Here is a 9,644-nt window from a genome sequence, read left to right on the forward strand (position 1 = left end):
ATCCAGAATAGCTAAAGCAATTCTAAGCAGAAAGAATGAGACAGGTGGTATGGCAATACCAGATCTTAAACTATACTGCAGAGCAATAGTAACAGAAACAGCATGGTACTGGCAACAAAACAGGTTGGTGGACCAATGGTACAGGATAGAGGACACAGAGACTAACCCACAAAACTACAACTACGTTATATTAGACAAAGGTGCTAAAAGTATGCACTAGAGAAAGGATAGCATCTTCAACAAATAGTGCTGGGAAAACTGGAAATCCATAATGCAACAAAATGAAATTGAGTCCCTTTCTCTCACCATGCACAAAAGTTAACTCAAAATGGATCAAGGATCTAGGAATTAAACCAGAGAGTCTGTGTCTAATAGAAGAAAAAGTAGGCCCTAATCTCCATCACGTGGGGCTAGGCCCCAATTTGCTTAATAAGACACCTATAGCACAAGAATTAAAATGAAGAATCAATAAATTTTATGAGTTCAAACTAAAAAGTTTTTTTTTCTCAGTAAGAGAAATAATATGGGAGGTGAATAGGGAGACTACATCCTGGGAACAAATTTTTACCTCTCACACATCAGATAGAGCTCTAATCTCTAGGGTATACAAAGAACTCAAAAAGATAAACACCAAAAAAATAAATAACCCAATCAACAAATGGGCCAAGGATCTGAAAAGACACTTCTCAGAAGAGGATATGCAATCAATCAACAAATGTACAAAAAAATGCTCATAATCTCTAGCAATCAGAGAAATACAAATTAAAACTACTCTAAGATACCCTCTCACTCTAGTAAGAATGGCAGCCATGATGAAGACAAAGAATAACAAGTGCTGGCGAGGATGGGGGGGAAAATGGTACACTCATACACTGCTGGTGGGACTTCAAATTGGTGTAGCCAATTTGGAAACAGTATGGAGATTCCTTGGAAAGCTGGGAATGGAACCACCATTTGACCCAGCTATTTCTCTTCTTGGGCTATACCCAAAAGACCTAAAAACAGCATACTACAGGGACACAGCCACATCAATGTTTATAGCAGCACAATTCACAATAGCTAGACTGGAGCCAACTTAGATGCCCTTCAATGGATGAATGGATAAAAAGAAAAAGTGGCATATATACATAATGCAATATTACTCAGCACTAAAAAAATAATAAGATCATGGCATTTGCAGGGAAATGGATGGCATTAGAGCAGATTATGCTAAGTGAAGTTAGCCTATCCCAAAAAAACACATACTATGCTTTTCAGTGAAGTTCAGAAAATTTGTCACTTTTGTAGGAGGCAATAAGCAAGGCTGTCTCCTTTGTCTAAACAAAAACATACAGAAGCACAAAGACTCAGACAGGACTAACCTTCCAACATTCCTCTGTATGTGTGTATATGTGTGTATTGAACATCAGCAGAAGGAAGTAACTAAAAGCATTTGAGAAATGTGAGGTAGGATTTTTCCCCAGCTAGTTGTGTGAGTCTTTACTCAGCATTCTATAGCCAAGTTAGACATGATTTTAAACATTCTTCACTTCACTAATCTAAATTCAGAGAGTTTTAAAACTTCAAGTTTTCAATTTGTTTTGCTTTTTCTTATTTTCTCTCATTTTGTTTTGGTCTCTTAATTGCTCCCATAGAGACAATGGGAGTTAGGGAGGAGAATTTATGGAGGGGAGTGTGGTAGGGAAATCCTGAGTTTGGGTGGGAAAGAGAACATGAGGCCAGTGTCGAGGTGGCTTGGGAATGGAGATGATTGCAGCTGCTTGTATTTCACATACTGATAAATCAAGTCCTTCCAACATTCACAAACTAGAACAATACTTCTTTATATATAAATAGTAGTAGCTCCCTCTGCATACAAAGGGATGAAGCTTGGAGTATATTGTCAGCTGCTTTGTCTTTTTTCCTGTTAATGTGATCTTGCTAAAGCAAGGAAGCTGAATGAAAAAGATAAAACATGTAACAAAAATGTATATGCCTACTACTCAATAGTCCTGCTAAAAGTGTTCTTTGTCTTTTTTTTAATTAAAATGCCAATTCTACTCAATGAATTCAATATACACTGTTTGTTTAAGAAGGCAAGCATTATTTCATACATTAGTAGTTAAAACACCTGTACAGGAACACCCAGCTAACCAGAAGAGGTTAGTTTATAACAAAATGTGCTAACACCTGGTCCAGGAACCCTGAAGAAATGAGATATCATTATGAAAACTAATTATGCCAAGTTTTTTGAAAAAAAAAGAAAGTCTCAAAAGTGAACCTGAAACAAACCTATCTATGATAGCAGCTGTATCAGTAAACTATTTTGTGGCATATCCAGTAAAACGAGAATTCGGTCTCTAAATTGGAAGAAAGCCCCCACAAAAGCTAAATGTTATTCTCATTATAAATCAAATTATAAACCACAAGGATTCTCCATGGCCATTTATGAACAATGATATACATGTGTGTTCACACACACACACACTCACATGTAAAGAAAGATCAGCTTGGGAAAGATGTTTACTTGCTTTATGGCGTTTAAAAGATTTGACTCAACCAGAGTAAAACTTAGAATAATGTAAGTGGTATTTCCAAATGATCCAAATAATTCTGACCATAAATTCACAAGAAAAACAGTTTATAAGGCCTGACTCAAACACAAAAATAATAAAACATACCAACTTCCATTTTAATTTTGACCACATAGCATATTTGCTTCTTGTGTAATGCAAGCAGAGCAATCTTCAAATATAAAGATAGCATACTTAGATCCATTATGCTTACTCAGAAAGATTGTCTCTAGAGTGTACCAGCTATTCTAAGTGAAGCTGCTTTCAAAGATGATAAGACCAATCATTTCCTTAGTGCACAGAAAATTGTAACATCTATGATACTGTGCCAGATGTTGAATATATTAGATGCTACTTGTGAGTAAATTACCTTCCAAAGGTAAATAAAACAATTTTAAAAACAGAACAGCATTTTCAAATCATTCATATTCTTAATAAATGAAGGAACAATATTTTTAAAGTAGCAAATTCATTTTAATGCCACTGAGCAACAGAATATTTAAGTGTCAAGCTGTCTGTGAATCTTTGTGACTGCTTATAAAAATAAGTGTGCATTTTCATAAAGAAGGTATATAAAAACCAAATGCAAGAAAAAGTCCCAGATTCCTCAAGGTACTATTATGAAACTGTATTTGTTTTCCAAAGTACATAAAATTATATCTTGTTTCAATTGAAAATTTGGTGATTCAAAACTATAAATTTTCATGAAATATTTTTACAAATGCTAACATGTATTTTCTGAAAAATAGAAATGCTTATATCAAGAAATTTATAATAAGAGAAACTTTGAAGAAATAAGGAAATTAGAATGAGTAGTAGACATGGATAGCATATGATATGGAGATAAAATTGAGATTAATAATTCTAGAAGTTAAGTGGGTTCATGAAATCATAAACTTGTTAACTGAAATCACATAGATCTTACCCACATGTTGTAAAAATAGAGAGAGAGAAATGACAAATTTATCTAAAAGAATTGGTTAATGACAATGGAGGAAAGGAATGCTGAGTTTACTTTTTTATAAAACTGAAATATAGAAGTTAGATTGATCATAAATATGGTTCAGTTTTATAGATGAGGACTGCAGATAGAAGAAAAGTAAGAAAATATAGACAGGAGATCTCTGTGCCTTCATTTTCATATAAGACAGAATCTGTCCACTAGTCCAGCCAAAAAGGTCTGTGTACCCCAAGGTGATAAGCATTTCAGATGACTTTGAATCAGCTTGCACATGCAAGCAGCCTTATTCACACAATTTTATTTATTCATTCTTTATGTTATGCTGTTAGTCATATTTGTATATTGTTTTACTAGTGAAAAAGTTCTGTCGATTGTACTTGTAAGTCCTTTGCAAAATTCATGAGAGAGTAAAGCAGCATTATCCCAATTCCTTACAAATAATAATAATAATAATAATAATAATAAGTGACTTTGAAATGTTAACTGATTTTACCCTAGTTCACATGAAATTGATTGACCAGCTGGTGACTTATAATTGCAAAAAGAGTTATTCATAATGTAATAAATAATATAAAGAAGTAATAAGTTTACGCTCAACAATAGCAAACACAACCAATTCAAGATACTTTCAAATTTATGAGTGGGGGAAACTTATAACAGGAAGTGAAGATTTAGGAATTTTTCCACACAGATAAAGGACAAATGTTTAAGGAAGTAGAAATATTTAGCTCCTTGATTTGATTGCATACTGTATACATATATAATATAATTATACTGTACTTATAAATATGTCCAATATTATGTCAATTAAAATACATATAAAAATAAAAAAGTCTGATCTGAAACAAAAATTTACTAGCATATCAAGAAAATCTTAGAAGAGAAAAACTGTTTGTTTTCACCATCTTGTCTTTCCAAGTGCCAAAATGTGAATAACCACAGCAAAACGTTTTTTTTCCTTGAAGCTATTATTTCAAAATTGTTAATATTTGGTTGATTCACTGCTGGTTTCACTGTTTGTTTAATTACTAGAGATGAAAAGAAGACAGCAAATTTGTCGAATACTTTTTGAAGTTTTGGGAGCTGAGGTTAAATTTACAGGCCATAGTAATTTAAATCAATGACTGTGATTGTAATAAAATTTTAAAATTACAACAAGAGTTAAGTCTTATAGAAATTTGGGATATTAAACTAGTACATTAAATATATATAGTTATCAAAAATGAAAGTAGAATGAAAAGATGGGAGAAATTTAAACCTTAACAAGATGTTTATAAGTTAGTTCAAGATTCTTACGAACCTATACTCCCCTCAATATAGCAACATAGGTCTCAATGTAGTAAATTGAATATACTTAATTTTATATTATTAAATGGCTCTATTGTGATCCTCAAAATGGACTTATTTTTAGAAAACAACCAAATTCGATATTCATCACCAAACATGATACAAACTAGAGTAATTTTTTATAAACATATAGAAAATTGAGTTATATAAGCATACAGTGTCAGTAATATTACAACCAAGATTGAAATACATAAAATCATTTAAGTGATTAATCATTTCATTATTATATATCCCTGATGCAATGTAATTTTAAAAGGAGTTTTCCTGTGAGGTACTCTTTCAAAAATCTAAAACCCCAGTCTGATAATAAAATGATAACCACTAAACACAAACCGAGGTTTGTTCTAATAAGTACCTTACTGATACTTACTGTCTCTTAAGCTTTCAAGATCATGAAAAGCAAGTAGAGAGTAAGGAATTAGCACAGAAGGGAGGAGATATGAGGAATAAATCTGTTCTGGTCTTCTTCATTATGTATCAGATGACAGAAAAGATAGTGGAAATCTGGAAATCAGAATAAAGTTTGCAGTTTTAGAATGTTTGACTAATTAATATTAAAAAAATATTACTTTTGTCAAATGCCTCATGGTTATTGATATTCTTGCAATAGTATAGATTAAAAGAAAAGTATTGGAAAACTCTATTATCTTACTATTTTTGCAATTTTTCATAAAATTGAAAGTATTTCAAAATAAGGAGTCAAATAGTATTAACAAATAAGCTTTATCTTGAGGGAAATATTAGACTGGTTGTTTGAAAATATCTGCTAAATAACTATGCTGTCAGTTTTTTGTCACTGATCAAAATATCGGACCAGAACAAACTAGAGGAGGAAAGATTTATTTCAACTCATGGTTTCAGAGGATTCCGTGAAAGGTCAGCCAGCAATATGGCAGAAACCTTGCAGAAGAAGGGCATAACAGAGGAAAACTGCTCTGCTCATGACAGCCAAAAACCATAGAGAGAGATGAGATAGAGATAGAGAAAGAGAAAGAGATAGAGATAGAGATAGAGAAAGAGATATATAGAGAGAAATTAAGAGAGAGAGAGAGAGAGAGAGAGAGATACCACCAATAAGATATAGCCCCAGAAGGGACTGAGGCAGGAGGATCACGAGTTCAAAGCCAGCCTCAGCAATGGTGAGTCACTAAGCAACTCAGTGAGACCCTCTCTCTAAATAAAATACAAAATAACGCTAGGGATGTGGCTCAGTGGTCAGGTGCCCCTGAGTAGAATTAATAAATAAATGAATAAATAATAAACATACCTGTAGTGACCACATTCTTCCTTGAGCCTTGTCCCACCTACCTACAATTAAAACTCAGTCACCCATTCAAATTATAAATCCATCAAATGAGTTAATCCACTGTTGAGGTTTCAGCTCTGACCATTGCCAGCAAACCCTACCTCTGAATCTTAATGCATTAAAGATCATGCTTTCAACTCATGAACTTTCTGGAGAACATTCTAGATCTAAACCAAAGCAGTAACCTAAGAATGAGAGTTTCTGTCATCAGTTAAAAATATTTTCAACTTAGAGATAGTTGTACATTTATAAAAGAAAAATGAGTCGAATGTATTATCTTTGACATTTCTTCATATAGTTAAAGCACCTCTTTAAATGCAAAGACTGACATATTTCAAAATTCTGTTTCTACCTTCCTCCTTCCTTCTTTTAAATAAACTCAACAGCAATAAGATGACCTGTATAAATAGCATATTTATAAATTCAGCTTTTATATGTGATAGTTTTCTTGTGAATAATATAATAATATTTTTGCCTAGATTGTTGCCTATTAACTTGGAATGATTTTTAAAATAAAATCTAAAAAGTATTTTTCCTAGTCAGTAATTATACATATTTGACTTTGTCACAAACATTGAACCTTGAAGAAGTCAATTTCTTTTGAAAATGTATCTTTCCTAATGTATCATTCATTTAATGACTTGCCCCCCCAAGTTTGTTTTCCTATTCACTTTGCTATTGATATAGAAATTTCAAGTAACATGGTGAAACCAGCTGAAAATATTAAGAGTTTCATACAACTTTATGAAAAGTCTCTCATGCTATGTAATTTTTAACATTTGATTCTTATAAACATCAAAGATATTGTATATGCATCTTCAAAAATTATATTTGGAAAGGTATACTTGGGCATATCTTCTTATCCCATCTACTTGGGAGGCTGAGGCAAGGGGATTGTAAATTGGAGGCCGGTCTGGGAAACTTAGTGAGAACTTGTCTCAAAATAAAATTTTCATAAATGTCTAGGAATGTATGTCAGTGGTAGAGTACTTGCTTAGCATGTGCAAGGTCTTGTTCCAATCCCTAGTACTCAACAAATATGACAAAACAAAAAGCATATTTGCTGAAAAATAAATGCTATTTTCTCTAGCATACTAACCGTAGAAGTATTAGCTGGGTCATTTTTTTTGCAGGAAAATAAATGAATTTTCTTTTATGTAATTTTAAGTAAATAATGTTAAAAGGATCTTCCCAATACATGTGGGGTTCTGCTGTACCCACTCATGGCTTAGCCTGAAACTTATAAAGAACATTCTAAACATTATATATAATTTTTTAAATATTTTATTATACATAATGAATTTCAAGTACCTTTAATTATTGCAGAAAAATATTTACATTGATTTCCTATTTTGAATGTTTTAAAATTTTTTGTTGTTCTAGGAAATCCTTTAGCATCATTAGCCATTATCTCAAAGAACAATAAATGTCAGGTAAGGTTAATCATCAATGACAATTGATCCAGCTCTGTATTTAATGTAACTTAATAGTCATTTATGACTGTGTGCGTATATCAGCACATGAGTTTATCACTCTTGCTTTTACTAAGAATTTCATTAAAAAATAAATCATTTCAAATTTCTTCAAGAACAACAAATTATTTTAAACAAAACCAAAAATCCGGTATATTAAAAGTTGAATCTTTATCAATTCAATATTCTAGTGGTAGAAAATTAATTGAAGTTTAATGTCTCCATTTAGAGAAGTATATCTATACTAATAGCACAATCATAATATTGAAATAATTGCTTTTTTATGTTGTATAAAACTTAACTGAAAACTGTAAGATCAGAAATAGAAGTCATAATTTTACCAGGGTGCTCGCGTGTGTAAAAGTTCTTTTTATTAGAGTTTCAGAGTCATAAAATACTTATCATGATATAAATGAAGTGGGGCAGAAAATTTTGGTTTATGAAGGAATCCATTTTGGGCCCTATCCATGTCTTTTATAAAGTCAAACATCGCTGGCATGGTGGCACATACTTGGAATCCCAGTGGGTTGAGAGGCTGAGTCAGGAGGATTGAGAGTTCAAACCCAACTTTAGCAAAAGTGAGGAATAAGCAAATTTCAGTGATACAAAATAGGGCTGGGGATGTGTCTCAGTGGCTGACTGCCCCTGAGTTCAATCTCCAGTACTTCCTCCATCAAAAAAAAGAAAACTAAAAAATATTATAATGTGAGACCAAAAGCACATAAGATTAACAACATGTAATTATATCTATAATAAAATTAATAAATGTTTTATTTATAATTCTATTGCTAAATAGTAATCTGAATTATTTTATATTTCTTTTCTTGTAGGTAGGTTAGGATGATCATGCTTTCTGTCTACATATTTCACTTTTTGAAGAATTGTATGCAGCGACTCATGCCTGTAACCCTAGCTATTCATGAATCCTAGGCAGGAAGACTTGAAAGTTCAGACAATTAAGGAGATTCTGACTAAAAATAAAAGGGGATGAGATGAAGCAAAGTGACAGGAATCTTTGATTTCAGACCCTAGAACCATAAACAAAACAAAACAAAACAAAAAAAACAGGTTTACATTAATAATCTGTTTCTAAAACGTTAAAAAACAAAATCCTACAATGTTTAATTTTAAAGATACTAATTTTCAATTTCAAAGTGAATGAATAGAAGTGTGAATATGACAGATGCTGAATGAGATTGGTTCTTGTTCTATAGCTGAATCCGAGATAGTGATTCCTCTTTTAAACTGCTTCCTATCATCAAAGTATGAGCCTCTGACCACACTCTATGCTAATAATAATAGCCTTTCCTTTTGCCCCTAAATTCTCCCAATCAATTCTTCTTTGTCCTTTATAATAACAATTTGCACTTAACATTAAGTTACTGGAAGGTTCTGCAAATGACAACCATGGAAATAACCATCTTCTCTAATCCTTAGCAAGAAGCAGAACTCAAAATGGAATCAGCAGATAAAAGACTAGAAACTTGAGAAGCAAAACTTTATAGTATCATCTCAGCTGATTGCCTCAGGGTTGAACTTTAAAATATTCCTGGGGAGTTTAAAGCTATAAATTTCAAACTCATGGTTTTTCTTTGTATCATAATGGATCAAGATAATAGCTGACACATCATTCTAATTTTTCATCATTAGTCCATATGTTACAGAAATTGGTGTTTAATCTTTTTGAAAAGGGACATTTACCTTTGACTAGATTAATTTATTAAATTCCCTTGAAAACTGTAAAACAGAATATTTTACAAGAAAAACAGATTTAAAGAAAATATTGGGCTAGTTAATAGAACTTAGAACTATGAAAATGCTTCTCATAACATGTTAAAGGAGATAAAATTATCTTCTAAAATGACTTTTATTGGTTTTCACATATGCAGTCATCTGTACAAAAATTTTGTCCTCAGTGCTATAAAAATTTAACAAAAAGTAAAGGCAATTGGTACTCATAATTTCAAATCTGATATATTTCTAAAACACCAGTCACAAATTCAATG

The sequence above is a fragment of the Urocitellus parryii genome, chromosome 2, assembly GCF_045843805.1.
Source record: "Urocitellus parryii isolate mUroPar1 chromosome 2, mUroPar1.hap1, whole genome shotgun sequence".
NCBI lineage: Eukaryota > Metazoa > Chordata > Mammalia > Rodentia > Sciuridae > Urocitellus > Urocitellus parryii.